The following is an 18,521-nucleotide window of genomic DNA, read 5'->3' as shown; positions in this document are numbered from 1 at the left end:
CCAAAACAGATCTGTAGGTCTGCATGTTCATCAGTTGTAGGCTTTCACCCCCTCATCACTCCATTTATTTTCCTCCCACAATTTAGTTGGGGTTGAGGAAGGACTTGGGTTTCACTGGATCAAGGCTTTGGTGCATTACCCTGTTTTGTGAAGTCTGCTCTGTTCTCCAAGTGTATGCAGTCTTGCACAACATTCTTTCCTGTTGCTCTTTTAGGATTAGTTGTATTAACTATATTTTCATATTATATGTGGTTTTGGGAAGAGTTTTCTTTCTTACCTCTCATGCCACCATCTTGAATCTCCTCAAATATTATTATATTTATTATTATTGTGCCACTTCATATTTAATGTAAGAACCTTTCAATAATGTACCGTATTTTCCTTGTTCTATGCTTTGTTGTCCTGTTGTCTTACATATTGCCATTACTTATAATTTATACCTCACAATACATTGTTAATCCTAGAAGTCATTTATATTGTTCATAATAAAACTAACAGGTGAATGGCTTCAGAAATATAGGTTACCATTTTCATCATACCTTTATTACTACTGTGTGGGTCAAGTACCAACAGCATTAGTATTATGTGGTATTCTATTATAAATGAAGCCTATCAGTACCCATACATACATACTGAATGGAAAGCTATAGTTTAATATGTCCTGGTGTTTTGTATGCATATTAAAGATTTAGAACCATTGTTCTAATCTTCTTTGAATGACAGTTTTATGAGAAAGCTAATGATCAGTGAAGACCCACCAAATGTGTTCTTTGGTACTAAAAAGTGATGGCATTTCTGGGGAAGATTTTCTAGTTCTTTCAGGGGATTTGTAGGTCTTTCACTTTAATGGTAGGCTCCTTTTCCAGGATTTTATACCATCATCCCTTTTACACTAAATATAGCCAAATTCAATTTCCCTAACTCTTTTCCAGAGGTACTTATTTGCTTTCCTGTAAGAGGGTCAGTAGATTGTCATATAAATTTGAGGCAAAGAAAAAGATCATATTATTTCCTGATTCTGCATTAAAGGGCTTGTAATCATCTTGGAGATAAAAGTTAACTGTCAAAGATTTATATTATGCTTGGTGGTTTTGAAAGGGAATTATCAATCCACAATGCTATATAAAGGCAATCTTAGGTTTGGTATCCTGATGAACCAGAGATGTAACTGTTACTCCCTAAACTATATATGGTAACATGACAAGAAGCCGTATTTTCACTGCATTGTAGTACTTCAACAACAGACTATGAACTGTCCCACCTGAGCACATCGGTGAAAAACATTAATATTCTCCCATATGAAAAAGCTCCCATCTGGTGAACAGTAATACTAGCCAATGTCTGCCAGTCCCTTATTATGCCATTGGCAATGCTGGTGTTCTCCTAATCATATAGCATAAAAAATTAAAGTCAAAGGTTGGGGCCCTTTCCCAAACTTTGATTTCCATATTTATTACATTCTTATATGTTGTCTCAGAGTGTATTTAGAATAATGTTATTATCATAGTTAACTAATGCTCTTCTGTCCTGAGTTCTGAGAAAAGATAGTGCAAGTATTTTCTTTGTTCAACTGCATAAATATTTTCTGATTGAAAATGTGTTGTTTTTCAATGATAACAATTTATTTATTAATTCACAGAGTATCTCTGAACATCTATAGATATGTGAGGAAATTTATGGTGTCATGGGTACAATATAGAAAACTTACTGGCACAAAATTAAAAAGACACTGCCCTTAGTCTCAAAGTCATAATAATTAAGGAGAAAATAGATAAGAAAACAATTGAAAAATAATGAATTAAATGTAATAAAGAAAAAAAATGAATATAAGGATACTAAATATATGTTAAATGAAATAAATGAATGCCCTGCCAAATCTGAAGAGTATATGCCATTTTTCACATTAAAAAAGTTTATGTAAATGTATTTCTACCTTTCATCAAGCATAATACAAGATACAGGTGACAAGGGCACAACTTCCCTAAGAATTTATTGCAGATAAAGAAAAATGGAAAGAAAGAAACTAGTTAGCAAGTAATGTAAGAATTATTATAATATGACTCATGTCCTATTTTCCCAGTCCTGGTGTAAGGATCCCATTTGTACATGACTTGCTGACATGAAGAATGGCAAGACCAATTTACACCCAAGCAATGAAAATTTTCCATATGTTTCTATGACCAGGACTACCCACTCCAAAAAAACTTAAACAAGAAAAGATCTCTTAGGGTGTCCAGAGAAAGAAAAAGCCTCCCTAAGCCTTTATTTTTTGCCTTAGAATCTCAACTCCATTTCTTATAACTCTTCTCTGGTCAGATTTATTGTCTTACTTTGAGGCCTAAAAATAACTTAGAAAACAGTGTTTTAATAATAATACATTTTTTCAAGTTCTGGTATTCTCCATATTAAATAACGGCTTAATAGGTATAATAGCATGTGTAAGCCAATTAGCTTTAGTTTGGTTTACATTTGTTTTTAGCAATTCCTCCAGGTCAAGGATGAAAGAGATTGGTGTGTCACCTCATTAATTTTTTTCTACACTACACTCCCTATGACAAATTTCCCTAACAAGGAAACACAGTACTCACAATACACAAGTATACAGACATAAGCAGATGCAAACATACATCTCAATAAGAAGATTAGCAAAAGGAAGAAAAAAATGAGTTCTAAACTCTACAGTAAATTTATAACATATAATTTATATATACTTATTTATATAACATATAAATACTTATAGATAATTCAAAATTATGGAACATTTCACTTTTTCTCTTAGTGTCTTCTGACTATGCCATCCCCTAAAGTGTGATGTTCTGGGAATTTAGTTTCATATCATAGTGAATTTTGACTTTTTAAAATTATTTTCATTATGTAATAACAACTACATAGAGTTAACTCTAATTTATTTAGTTCTTCTGTTTATCAATATTTCCTGTATTTGGTTCATTCTCTCTAATGTGTCCTACAAATTTGTCCTTCTTTTAAAAAACTGTATAGTCTCTTTGGACTCTCTTGTGATCCCACATGAATTTTAGGATAGGTTTTTCTATTTCTGCAAAAACTGTCATTAAGATTCTGATAGAGATTGCATTAAACCTGTAGATTATTCTGGTTAGTATTTACTTCCCAATAGTATTAAGTTTTACAGTCTAGGAATACTACATGTATTTCTATTTGTCTTCTTTCCTTTTTTCAGCAATAGTTTAATCCTAAGTATTCTATTATCTGTGTTAATATTATAAGTGGAATTATTTTCTTAATATCCTTTTCAGATTGTTCATTGATATTTTATAGAGTACAACTAATTTTTGTCTGTTGATTTTACATCCTGAAAATTTGCTTCATTTGTTTAATACTTCTAACAGGTGTTTTTAATGTATGTATATGTCATCTTTAGGGTTTTCTAAATATAAAATCTTGTTATCTTGCATGAAATAATTTTACTCCTTCCTCCAGTGTGGATTCCTTTTATATTTATTTATTGACTACTTGCTCTGGCTAGAACTACCACTGCTTTTTTGAACTGAAATAGCAAAAATGAGCATCTTTGTCTTGCTCCTAACCTTAGAGAAAAAGCTTTCAGTCTTTCACAGTTGAGTATGACATTAGCTGTAGTTTTTTTCATAAGTATTATTTATTATATTGAGGTCATTTATTGCTATTATTTTGTTGTTTTAACAAAGAAAAGATACTGAAATCTGTCAAATAGAAAGATTTTTTTCTGCATCAGCTAGGGGAGTTTGTCATTTTTCCTTTATTCTGTTTTTATGACATACTACTTTTATTGATTTCACATAGCTAACCATCCTTGCATTCCAGGAATAAATCCCACTTGTCATGGTGTACATCTTTTTAATATACTGCTCTATTTGGTTTGCTATTATTTTGTCGGGACTTTTTGTGTCATTATCCATCAAGGACACTGGTTTATAGCTTTCTTTGTCTGGCTTTGATAATAAAGTAATGCTGGCTTCAAAGAATGAGTAGGTGAGTGTCTGACTTTGATAATATGGTAATGCTGTCTAATTTTTTTGGAACAGCTTGAGAAGCCAGTTCTATTTTTTTTATTGTGATAAGAACATTTTACAGGAGATCTGCTCTCTTAACAAATTGTTAAATGTGCAATGCAATTTTGCTAATTATTGGTATTATATTGAATAACTGATGTCTAGAACTTATTCATCTTCTATAACTAAAACTTTATACTAATTGAACAATCTCCCATGTTCCTCTCCTCCGAGCACCTGGCAACCACCATTTACTCTCTGCTTCTGTAAGTAAGACAACTTCAGGTACTTCATATAAAGCGGGCTCATGCATTATTTATCTTTCTGTTACTGTCTTATTTCACTTGGCATAATGTCCTCCAGATTCATCTACGTTGTAGCATATGACAGGATTTTTTAAGGCTGAAGCATATATCATTGTATGTGTATACCATATTTCTTTATCCATTCATCTCTCTATGATTATTTGGGTTGCTTCCACGTGTTGGCTATTGTAAATAAATCTTAATGAACATGGTAGTGCAGGTATCACTCCATGATTCTGACTTCAGTTATTTGAATATATACCCAGAAGTGGGATTGTTAGATTATGTAGCAATTCTGTTTTAATTTTTTTGAGGAGCCTCCATACTATTTTGCATAGGGGCTGTGCCATTGTACATTCCCATCAAGAGCATACAAAGATTCCAGTTTCTCCATATCATTGTCAACCCTTGCTATCTTGTTTTTTCCATAATAACCATCCTAACAGGTGTGAGATGATAGCTCATTGAGGTTTCGATTTGCATTTCCCTGATGGTTTTTTGTATAAAACACTTTGTCAAATACCTGTTGGCCATTTGTATGTTTGAGCTGTTTTTTACTCACATTATTTCTAACACCAAATGTGTGTGGGCTTTTTCCCACACCAACAAATTCTTCAACTCTCCAGTTACTAGTTGGTGTCCTACAACTCAATTAAATTAAGTACAGATCCAGAATTAACACAGCCACTAACTATCCAGCATTAGCATAGATCCAAAGGTTAAGAGCTCAGTCCCATTAGATTACCCCTTCTCCCAAAGCCAATTGCAAGTCATGGGTCTTCCTGTACTTCTGATTGAGTAGCTATAAATCAGGGATTCTAAAGAGCTCCTCCTCAGGTTTTATAATTTGCTGGAATGGCTCACAGAACTCAGTAAAACAGTGAACTTACTAGTACCAGTTTATTATAAAGACTACAACTCAAGAAGAGCTAATTGGAAGAGATATATAAGGCAAGGGAAGCGGGCAGGTGTGGGCACAGAACTTCCATGCCCTCTCTAAGTGCACTATCCTCCAGGACCTCAATGTGTTCACTAACTCAGAAGCTCCCAGAAACCAGTAGTTTGGAAGTTCCATTATGTAGGCATGATTGATTGAATCATTGGCTATTAGTGATTAACTTAACCTCCAAGCCCTCCTCTCTTCCCAGAGATCAGTGATTGGGGCTAAGAATTCCAAGCCTCTGAGCATGCCTTGGTCTTTCCAGTGAATAGCTTCTGTTCTGATGCTCTCTCAGGTCTCCCAGCCACTAGCCATCCCATTAGCATAGAAAAAGATACTCATCACTCTGCAGGCTCCAGCTGTCTTAGAATTTCTTCTGTCAGGAACTGGGGCCTAAAGCAAAATTGTACAAGAAGTTATGATCCTATAACCACTGGTTATGATCCTATATCCTGCATATTATAAGGGTTTTAAGAGTCCTGCCTAAGGACTGGAGATGAAAACTAAATGTATATTTCTTGCTATAGCACAATATCCCATACGCCTTCTTTAGTGAAATGTCAAATCAAATCCTTTGCCCATTTTTAAATCAGGTTACTTTTGCTAGCTCCTTACATATTTTAGATATTTTATCAGACTTGTGGTTTGCAAATATTCTCTCCCATTCTAAAAGTTGCCTTTCCAATGTTCATTGTTTTCTCTGTTATGCAGAAGAATTTTACTTTGATGTAGTTCATTTGTCTATTTTTGCTTTTGTATCCTGTCCTTTTGTGGTTATATTCAAGAAATCATTGCCAAGATCCATGTCAAGAAGTTTTTCTCCTATGTTTTCTTCTAGGAGTTCTACAGTTTCAGGTCTTACATTTAAGTTTTTATATCTATTTTGATTTGTTTTTTTGTGTATAGTATATGATAAGGGTCCAGTTTCATTATTTTGCATGTGGATATTAGCTTCTCCAAAACTGTTTGTTGGAAAGGCTATCCTTTCCCCATTGTGTATTCTTGGCACCTTTGTCAAAGATCAGTTGACCAAAGATGTGTGGTTTACATCTGGACTCTATTATGTTCCACTGTTTTGTGTATCTGTCTTTATGCCAGTACCACATCATATCAAATCTCTTGGATTTGTTATATATTTTTGAAATCAGGAAGTGTGGTGCTTCCAGCTTCATTAATTTATATTGTGATTGCTTTGGCTATTCAGGGTTTTTCAGAGTTCAATATGAATTTTAGGATTTTTGTTTCTATCTCTATTAAAATATGATGTTGGGATTTGAATAGGGATGGCACTGAATCTGTAGATAGCTTCTTTAAATGCCTGTTACAATTCACTGGTAAAGGCATCTTGTTCAGGACTTTTCTTCATTGGAAGTTTTGTGATTACTGATTTAATCACCTTATTATTGTAGATATGTTCAGGTTTTCTATTTCCTTATCATTCAGTTTTGGTAGGTTTTATGTTTTTAGGAATTTGTTCATTTCCTCTAAGTTATCCAGTTTTTCGGCATATAATTGTTCATAGTTTTCCTTATAATACTGTTTGTTTTTGCAAAATTAATAGTAATGTCTCTATTTCTATTTTTGATTTTAGCAATTTGTGTCTTCTCTTTTTTTTCTTATTAAAGGTAGCCAAATGTTGTCGAATTTGTTGATCCTTTTTGAAGAAACAAACTTTGACTTTGATTTCATTATTGGTTTATATTTTCCAATGTATTTGTTCCCATCTTTATTATTTCCTTCCTTTGCTAGTTTTGGGTTTAGTTTGTTTATCTTTTTTTTATTTTTTCTTAATGTGTAAAGTTAGGTTGTTGAATTGAGATTTTTCTTTTTTGTTAATGTAAATTTTTATGGTTATAAATTTCATTCTTTGCATTGCTTTTCTGCATCCCACAATTTTTTGTATGTTCTGTTTTCATTTAATTTGTCTGAAGATATTTTCTAATTCCCTTTATAATTAATACATTTTGTTCTAATAGTCATTTCATTCTAACAGTCATCACCAAGAGTGAAAACAAATGAACAAGCTCTCAAAGTACAGTTTTTCCCATGGTATTGCTGGACTGTGCTTTATATGCAAATAAATGTGAACATTTGTTTTCCTATTAGAATGTAGTGAACATCAAGTACTCAAAGGATTCAGTAACCCAAAATGTTTTAAAATATATGCTGCAAAAAGAAGTCAGTCGAGGTTAGCCAGAGACGGGTAAGATTCCTCAAGGGAGGAACAACCTAGGACAGGCACAGTCGCAGGGGGTCCATCAGGTGAGAAATTGGGGATCAACAGAGGTGAGGCTTAGAACCTCACCCCCCTGTTTTGAGAGAAATCTTCTGCATCCGTGGATGTTTTGTTGCCCTTGTCTAGCTTGGATTAATACTTAGTCTATAGGCACACACCTGATCATCTACATTTGCCCTCTTACAGCACTAAACTATGTTTCCTACCTTTATCTTGCATCTACCTACCACTTCAGCATTTTATAAAAAAAAAAAAAAATAATAATAATAATAAGGGAGAAATGTGGGATTCACATATAAATCATGTATAAAAATCAAACGAATAATCATAATTGACCTGATTGTTTATAGTTCATGATGCGTGATCAAAACCGAAAGTTTCTGTGATGACTGCCCTTGCACTGTTCACCATGTAAGAACTTATTCACTATGTAAGAACTTGTTCACCATGTAAAATCTTGTTTGTTATGCTTCAGAAGATTGGAGACTGTTGAGAATTAGGCTTGGGTTGATTAATGATTGTGCATTGAGTCCCCTATACAGAATTTTATTTTTGTTAACAACCATATGATCAATAAATATGAGAGATGCCCTCTCAAAAAAAAAAAAAGAAGTCAATCGATGAGGAAATAACAGAGAAAAGCAAAATTAAATAAGAGACACAAATGTCTGCAGTGTTGGCTAGCCATTCCCAGTATTGAACAACAAAATTGGAAGCCCACATTTTTATTACATGAAGTAGGAAAATAATTCTTTCTATAATACTCTGTGTATAAAATAACCTCAATACTTAAAGTCCTGACTATGTACAAAAGTCACATAATATAACACTATGAAAACAATAGATTCTTGGGTCATAAAATAAAAAATAATAATAAAATAAAAATAGAATAGAATAAAAAATATTCAATGGAGAATTATTCCCATTCTTACTGTTAAAGAATACAGGATTGAGTCTTTTGATGGTTATTATAGAATGAATAACAGCTTATTTTTTTATGGTTTTGAAATAAATATTGGGCCACTTACTATGGAAAAATTGATAGAACTGAATTGCAAAATCCTAGAACTATGAATTAAGCTTTTTCTCCTCTAGTTTTGCTCAGTTGTAGCCATTCATGCCCATTTTCATGCTCAACCAACTCCTAATAATGAGTAAACTCATAGATTCAAATTTATAAGTGGGTTTTTCTGGAATTATTCTTGTCATTAGCCTGTATTTGTGCACCAGCATATACCATGGGAAGCTCTGTATTTAGGATGTAAACTCATTCCTGCTATGTTGCTCATTCCATAGGATAGTAGGGTTTCTGACATAAATTTCTACTTCCACTTTAATTTCTTTATGTACCTGGATCCTGTCTGAACTCCAGATGGCTTGGTCAAACTCTTATGTATATAAGCTTTTACTTCCCTTGGAACTCTGGCTCTTATTTTCCTGAACCACTTGTCAGATGTGATGGGCTTCTAAATAATACACTTTCATTATTATGAGGAGATTATGGGCCTCTATCTAGTATTTCCTGAATCCCATTTCCAGGCACAAATTAGAACTCTGGATACTGATGCAAACAAGAGCCACTTCACTTTACATGCCTCATGTGTATTACCCAAATTGTCCATCCTTATCATGAGTCTGTTATACAAACTGGTCAGTTTTTCGAGCTCCAAAGGCAAAAGGAATTTCAATATGTATTTCAGTCTAGGTGACCATAGTATTTAAGTATATTAAGGATAAGAATATTATGAAAGAAAATTAGAGCCAAATGCTTATTGGAAGCATAACAATTCTAAAGATTTATTGGATAAATTTGAATAAGCTCTAGTAAAGCAATAATATGTCTGTGCTTTGAAGCAATAATAAAAATAATACCACATGAAGACAGATGCAAAACGAGATACATCAAGGAAACAGAAATTGCCAGAAAAAGACAATAAATAAATTTATCAGCTAACTACAAGGAAAAGAAAGAAGAGAAGGGTATGATCTCTGGACACAGTGACTCTACCCACTAATTAATGCAAACTAATCCATGTCCTAGATTTAGCCAATTGATTTCTAATCTTTCCCATATGTTCTAAAGTTAAGAGACTGCATTTGCAACTCCTTTTCAGTCGCATAATAGGCTCTAGGATCTAGGATTATTTTTTGAACATCAAATAGGAAGTTTTTCCAAAGTGTGTTTGGAAATTATTGCAGATACCAGAATTCCTGGAAAATGAGAGTTACTGTATAAAAAATTAAAGGTTCTTTTAAGAAACACCATAAAGTAACCTAATGAATTTACCTAACCTGTAAGACTTTAAACATGTACTAGTTTTGCTGCCTAGTTTTATTAGATCCAATAATAATATTTTTAATGAAATATAAATAACTAAAGTTTTCTTAGCTCTTTATATAATTTTGTAGTAAGCATCATACACATAATATATGTATCATATATATTTAGTAACATATGTTTATAATTTAATATTAATAGAAATCCTGGACAGTAAATATAAATATGCTTATTTTACAGATGAGGATACTAAAGCACAGTAAGGTTAAACAAAGTTGCTAGGCCTTTCTTTGGTTAATGCTCTGGAAAATTGAAGTTTTAGAAGGTTTGGTCATATGTAGAGATACTAACTTTTGCTCAAGGACATTTGGATTTCATGCAGGAGAAAGCAAATGCATAGAAAGAAATAGAAAGCTATGAATAAAGATAATGTTAAAAATCATTCAGGACTTGTAAATGTGAAATTCTTATCAGATGGATGTTTTTTCACTAATATATAAAATTACATATATTTGAAAATTATATTTCTAGGGTACAAAATGCATTCAAGGAGGAAATTAGTGTAATTCCTCCTTTGAATTATGGGAGTCATATTAATGGATAAAATTAGAATCCCATGAATTCTGGGTTTATTTACCTCTCACAGAAGAATTTTCAAAAAGAAAATGTTGCACAATTTAAGTTAATGATTCTACCATAGCAATTATCAATGCAAGTATTATAGAGAATTTATATTAGTAAGTGAAGGTAGTGTATATACATATGTAACATACATAGTACTTTCAATGCTCTAAATTTACTCATCAATGTTAGTATGTGTACGTACTCAAAGGTGGAAGGGAAAAGTTGGCTAAGATATTTCAAGGTATTAAATTAACCCAAATTCAACCAGTATATATTTTGAAATGAGTTACTGCACATCAATTTCTAAACTGTTATGAAGCTAATTGCAGATGCAAACATGTTAAAGTTGTTATATAAATATAAAACTTGGGATTGCAATATCATGAATCCGAATATGTCTTTTTCTTCTTAAAGATAATAGTGTCTTTTAACAGGGACTGTCCATCTATCAGCATCTTGTACTTTGCTTAAGTTCCTAAAATGGTAGGAGATATATATTTCTCAATGAGTTCATTTTATATTATCATTAAACAGTACTTTACAGATGCTAAATTACAGTTCTATGCAGCGAAACTATGTGTCTTCATGTACATCCAATGAATGGATTTAGAATTGATCCAAAATATTTTTTGGATCAATATAATTGGATCAGCCATATTATAACAAATAGCAAACAACTTTATCATAATTAGTGCTACTACAATGAATACCAAAAGAATTCATTGTACATTGAATTCAAGGGTACATTGAATAGGAATGAGCTCAGATTAAGAAATTCTGGAAGAAAATTTATAGTATATATGTATATACTAAACTTTCAAAGATTTAAAATAGAACTTGGAACAAGAAATTGAAACAATTTGCTTATTGTTTATGCTAGAATGATACATTTTAATGACTAATCTTTGTACTTTTCTGGAAAATATAGCTAATCAGCTGAAATATAGCTGATTTTTACATAAAATTTGAAAATCTCTGAACTTTACTAGTGAGTTTGCCTATTTGCCTTTCTTTCTTTTTACTATTACCAAGATACTTGGAACTCTTTCTTAGCCTTATTTTGAGTTTTTGTTTATCCTTACCTTTGTATATATTTTCTTTTTCTCTTTTGTTTTATGTATAATTAATCACATATTTTTATTGTATTGCTTATAACTGCTTAGATGGAACTTGTAAATTCATTTCGCTTATTAAGTTTAATCTTCAATTTTTATACTGCATGTTTAGATATTCCAAATGTAAGCAAAATATTCGTGCTCTTACAGAAAAATAGAAGATACTAGAATAATTTACTAAAGTATCCCCATCCAGTATTTATCACTGTTTTTTCCATACTTTAATTCTAATATTGTAACAATTGGAATTTTTTTTTGATTTATAACTCATTTGGTTGTCATTTAGACATTTACAAAATATTTTCTTATCTGTGTGTGTGTGTGTGTGTGTGTGTGTGTGTGTGTGTGTGTGTAGGTTGTGTTTTCTTAGTATTTCTGTATGTTACTTTTCAAAAACCAGCTTTGGCTTTGTTATATTTTTCTGATTTTTACTGAATTTGTATTTTTTCCATTTTATTCCTTCTCCTTTGCTTCTTTTCTAATATATCCATTAAAATCTATGAAGTCCTATTAAGTTCAGCTTTAGGTACATTGCACAAGTTTTGATGTCATATTTTGGTTTATCATTTAATTCAAAACACATCCTAATTTGTAGTCTCATAGTTTATTAAGAAGAATGTGGTGTAAATTCCAAATACTTGGGGAATTTTCTAATTATATTTTATTAATTTATTTTCTTTAAATCACTGTCATAAGAGAACATACTACATTATTTAATTATTTGAAATGTGTAGTTTATTGCTTTACAGTACAAAATAAATGCTTTATATCATCTGTTTAGTAAATGTTCCAAGGGTCCCTGGAAATATACATGAACTGAAGTTATTGGGTGTTGTATTCTGTATAAGTAAATTAAATCAATTATAATAATCTTGTTCAAACATTGTATATTCTTAATGATTTGAATTTTATCTGATTATAATGTCAGTTATTGAGAGGTGAGATAAAATGTCCAATTATGATTCCAATTGATTATAGTTGTTTAATGTCCCTACTCAAAGTTCAAATCACTTGTAAAAAATGGTCTATTTATTGTCTATTTTTAATTCTTACTTTTAGATATTCTGTCCTTCTTTTAAAAAGTTCCTATAATTTTTCCTTGGATATTGAATATTATGGATATAAAAGGGAGAGAGAGAGACATTAGATGAATTTTCTTTTCCCAAAGAGGCTTAAAATTTGGATTTAACCTTGGTTTTGTTCTTAGCTCTTAGGCAGTCCTTACTTCCAGAGTCTGGCCATTATTTCTAGGGATTCTTTGTGGCGTCTCAAATGAAAGCCAAGTATACTTACCAAGTCCCTGCCACTTTGTCAGAGTTTCTCCCCACATAAAGCTGAAAATTATTTTAACTCTAGATAGATTTTTCTGCTCTGTACATGCTAAGCTTATACCTTCTAAAGAGTCTGTATGCAGCATTTATGGAACTTCTCTGTATTTCAGTCTTCTCCAGGATTTAATTCCAGCCATTTACAATTCCCAAACTTTTATTTTTTCAGCCCAGTGTAATTGCTGCTTTCCACTTAGATTACCTTTCCCTTTCTGCTGATATTTTGAAATAATGCTGTCAGGGAAAAAAGCAGATGTGAAATTAGGGGGTTCATTCCATATTTTGCCCTTGTCATGCACTTACATATACTTGCCCAAATGTTATTCTTCTGTGAGCAAGGTTATTAAGTAATCAAGTATAAACTACATAATTTTTTCCAGTGTCAAAAATGTTTTCTGAAGGGAGCCAAGATGGCGGCGTGAGTAGAGCAGTGGAAATCTCCTCCCAAAACCACATATATCTATGAAAATATAACAAAGACAATTCTTCGTAGAATAAAGACCAGAGGACACATGACAACATCCAGACCATATCCACGCCTGTGAGAACCCAGTGCCTCCTAAAGGGGGTAAGATACAAGCCCCCACGCGGCGGGACCCGAGCGCCCCTCCCCCCAGCTCCCAGCGGGAGAAGAGCAGGCAGAGCGGGAGGGAGACGGAGCCCAGGACTGCCGAACACCCAGCCCCAGCCATCCGGGCCAGAGCGCAGACACAGTGCGTGCGCGGGGCCCTGGCTACTAGGGAAACAGGGCAGCAAGAACGGTGAGAGGGTACCGGAGGCCTGGCGCCGGAGGACATAAGAAAAGCGAGCAGCCATTTTTTTTTTTTTGCTGTTTTTTTTTGGCAAGTGCTTTTTGGAAGTCTTAAAGGGACAGGGAACCCAATACTAGGGAAACAGGGCAGCAAGACCAGTGAGCAGATGCCTGACGCTGGTGCTGCAGAATAAAGAAAAACGTGCGGCCATTTTTTAGTTTTACTTTTTATTTTTTTAATTAAAAAATTTTTTTTTTTTTTTTGTGGTCATTGTTTTGTTTTGGTGGGTGCTTTTTGGAAGTCTTAAAGGGGCAGGGCGGGACACTTAATCCAGAGGTAAGGAATCCGGGAATCTCTGGGCACCCTAATCCCCTGGGCTGCAGGGAGCACGGAGGTCCCTTATGGAGATAAATAGCCTCCCGGCCGCTCGCCCTCCAATGCAACTCCACCACTTTGGAGCAGCTTCCTGAGCCAGGCCACGCCCACAGCAACAGAGGAGATAAACTCCATAGCAGCCCAGCAGGAAGCAGAAGCCCTGTCTGTGCGCAGCTGCCAAGCACAAGTGACTAGAGGTCGCTGTTCTCCCAGGAGAGGAGGGCCACAAACCAACAAGAAGGGAAGTTCTTCCAGCTGTCACTCGTCCCAGCTCTGCAAACTATTCCTATCACCATGAAAAGGCAAAGCTACAGGCAGACAAAGATCACAGAGACAACACCAGAGAAGAAGACAGACCTAGCCAGTCTTCCTGACAAAGAATTCAAAATAAGAATAATAAACATGCTGACAGAGATGCAGAGAAATACGCAAGAGAAATGGGATGAAGTCCGGAGGGAGATCACAGATGCCAGAAAGGAGATCGCAGAAATGAAACAAACTCTGGAAGGGTTTATAAGCAGAATGGATAGGATGCAAGAGGCCATTGATGGAATTGAAACCAGAGAACAGGAACGCATAGAAGCTGACATAGAGAGAGATGAAAGGATCTCCAGGAATAAAACAATATTAAGAGAACTGTGTGACCAATCGAAAAGGAACAATATCCATATTATAGGGGTACCAGAAGAAGAGAGAGGAAAAGAGATGGAAAGTATCTTAGAAGAAATAATTGCTGAAAACTTCCCCAAACTGGGGAAGGAAATAATCGAACAGACCACGGAAATACACAGAACCCCCAACAGAAAGGATCCAAGAAGGACAACACCAAGACACATAATAATTAAAATGGCAAAGATCAAGGACAAGGAAAGAGTTTTAAAGGCAGCTAGAGAGAAAAAGGTCACCTATAAAGGAGAACCCATCAGGCTAACGTCAGACTTCTCAACAGAAACCCTACAGGCCAGAAGAGAATGGCATGATATATTTAATACAATGAAACAGAAGGGCCTTGAACCAAGGATACTGTATCCAGCACGACTATCATTTAAATACGATGGTGGGATTAAACAATTCCCAGACAAACAAAAGCTGAGGGAATTTGCTTCCCACAAACCACCTCTACAGGATATCTTACAGGGAATTCTCTAGAAGGGAGCACTCCTAGAAAGAGCACAGCACAAAACACCCAACATATAAAGAATTGAGGAGGAATAAGAAGGGAGAGAAGAAAACAATCTCCAGACAGTGTGTATAACAGCTCAATAAGCAAGCTAAGTTAGGCAGTAAAATACTAAAGAGGCTAACACTGAACCTTTGGTAACCACGAATTTAAAGCCTGCAATGGCAATAAGTACATATATTTCAATAGTCACCCTAAACGTTAATGGGCTGAATGCACCAATCAAAAGACACAGAGTAACAGAATGGATAAAAAAGCAAGACCCATCTATATGCTGCTTACAAGAAACTCACCTCAAACCCAAAGACATGTACAGACTAAAAGTCAAGGGATGGAAAAACATATTTCAAGCAAACAACAGTGAGAAGAAAGCAGGGGTTGCAGTACTAATATCAGACAAAATAGACTTCAAAACTAAGAAAGTAACAAGAGATAAAGAAGGACACTACATAATGATAAAGGGCTCAGTCTAACCAGAGGATATAAACATTCTTAATATACATGCACCCAACATAGGAGCACCAGCATATGTGAAACAAATGCCAACAAAACTAAAGGGGGAAATAGACTGCAATGCATTCATTCTAGGAGACTTCAACACACCACTCACCCCAAAGGATAGATCCACCGGGCAGAAAATAAGTAAGGACACGGAAGCACTGAACAACACAGTAGAGCAGATGGACCTAATAGACATCTACAGAACTCTACATCCAAAAGCAACAGGATACACATTCTTCTCAAGTGCACATGGAACATTCTCCAGAATAGACCACATACTGGGTCACAAAAAGAGCCTCAGAAAATTCCAAAAGATTGAAATCTTACCAACCAACTTTTCAGACCACAAAGGCATAAAACTAGAAATAAACTCTACAAAGAAAGCAAAAAGGCTCACAAACACATGGAGGCTTAACAACACGCTCCTAAATAATCAATGGATCAATGACCAAATCAAAATGGAGATCCAGCAATATATGGAAACAAATGACAACAACAACACTAAGCCCCAACTTCTGTGGGAAACAGCAAAAGCAGTCTTAAGAGGAAAGTACATAGCAATCCAAGCATATTTTAAAAAGGAAGAATAATCCCAAATGAATGGTCTAATGTCACAATTATCGAAATTGGAAAAAGAAGAACAAATGAGGCCAAAGGTCAGCAGAAGGAAGGACATAAAGATCAGAGAAGAAATAAACAAAATTGAGTAGAATAAAACAATAGCAAAAATCAATGAAACCAAGAGCTGGTTCTTCGAGAAAATAAACAAAATAGATAAGCCTCTAGCCAGACTTATTAAGAGGAAAAGAGAGTCAACAAAAATCAACAGTATCAGAAACGAGAAAGGAAAAATCACGATGGACCCCACAGAAATACAAAGAATTATTGGAGAACACTATGAAAACCTATATGCTAACAAGCTGGGAAACCTAGGAGAAATGGACAACTTCCTAGAAAAATACAACCTTCCAAGACTAACCCAGAAAGAAACAGAAAATCTAAACAGACCAATTACCAGCAATGAAATTGAAGCAGTAATCAAGAAACTACCCAAGAACAAAACCCCCGGGCCAGATGGATTTAACTTGGAATTTTATCAGACACACAGGGAAGATATAATACCCATTCTCCTTAAAGTTTTCCAAAAAATAGAAGAGGAGGGGATACTCCCAAACTCATTCTATGAAGCTAACATCACCCTAATACCAAAATCAGGCAAAGACCCCACCAAAAAAGAAAACTACAGACCAATATCCCTGATGAACGTAGATGCAAAAATAGTCAACAAAATACTAGCAAACCGAATTCAAAAATACATCAAAAGGATCATACACCATGACCAAGTGGGATTCATCCAAGGGACGCAAGGATGGTACAACATTCGAAAGTCCATCAACATCATCCACCACATCAACGAAAAGAAAGACAAAAACCACATGATCATCTCCATAGATGCTGAAAAAGCATTTGACAAAGTTCAACATCTGTTCATGATAAAAACTCTCAGAAAAATGGGAATAGAGGGCAAGTACCTCAACATAATAAAGGCCATCTATGATAAACCTACAGCCAACATTATATTGAACGGCGAGAAGCTGAATACATTTCCTCTGAGATCGGGAACTTGAGAGGGATGCCCACTCTCCCCACTGTTATTTAACATAGTACTGGAGGTCCTAGCCACGGCAATCAGACAAAACAAAAAAATACAAGGAATCCAGATTGGTAAAGAAGAAGTTAAACTGTCACTATTTGCAGATGACATGATACCGTACATAAAAAACCCTAAAGACTCCACCCCAAAACTATTAGACCTGATATAGGATTATAGCAAAGTTGCAGGATACAAATTCAACACACAGAAATCTGTAGCTTTCTTATATGCTAACAATGAACCAACAAAAAGAGAAGTCAGGAAAACAACTCCATTCACAATAGCATCAAAAAAATGAAATACTTAGGAATAAACCTAACCAAAGAAGTGAAAGACTTATACTCTGAAAACTACAAGTCACTCTTAAGAGAAATTAAAGGGGACACTAACAGATAGAAACACATCCCATGCTTGTGGCTAGGAAGAATTAATATCGTCAAAATGGCCATCCTACCCAATGCAATATACAGATTTGATGCAATCCCTATGAAACTACCAGCAACATTCTTCAATGAACTGGAACAAATAATTCAAAAATTCATATGGAAACACCAAAAACCCCGAATAGCCAAAGCAATCCTGAGAAAGAAGAATAAAGAAGGGGGGAACTCACTCCCCAACTTCAAACTCTACTATAAAGCCATAGTAATCAAGACAATTTGGTACTGGCACAAGAACAGAGCCACAGACCAATGGAACAGACTCGACAATCCAGACATTAACCCAGACATATATGGTCAATTATTATTTGATAAAGGAGCCATGGACATACAATGGCGAAATGACAGTCTCTTCAACAGATGGTGCTGGCAAAACTGGACAGCTACATGTAGGAGAATGAAACTGGACCATTGTCTAACCCCTATATACAAAGTAAACTTAAAATGAACCAAAGACCTGAATGTAAGTCATGAAACCATAAAACTCTTGGAAAAAAACATAGCAAAAACCTCTTAGACATAAACATGAGTGACTTCTTCTTGAACATATTTCCCCGGGCAAGGAAAACAACAGCAAAAATGAACAAGTGGGACTATATTAAGATGAAAAGCTTGTGTACAGCAAAAGACACCATTATTAGAACAAAAAGGATCCCTACAGTATGGGAGAATATATTTGAAAATGACACATCCGATAAAGGCTTGACATCCAGAATATATAAAGACCTCACTAGCCTCAACAAACAAAAAACAAATAACCCATTTAAAAAATGGGCAGAGGAA

This window comes from Manis pentadactyla, chromosome 13 (genome assembly GCF_030020395.1).
Source record: "Manis pentadactyla isolate mManPen7 chromosome 13, mManPen7.hap1, whole genome shotgun sequence".
NCBI lineage: Eukaryota > Metazoa > Chordata > Mammalia > Pholidota > Manidae > Manis > Manis pentadactyla.
The sequence above is the reverse complement of the archived record's forward strand: the minus strand, read 5'-3'. Positions refer to the sequence as shown.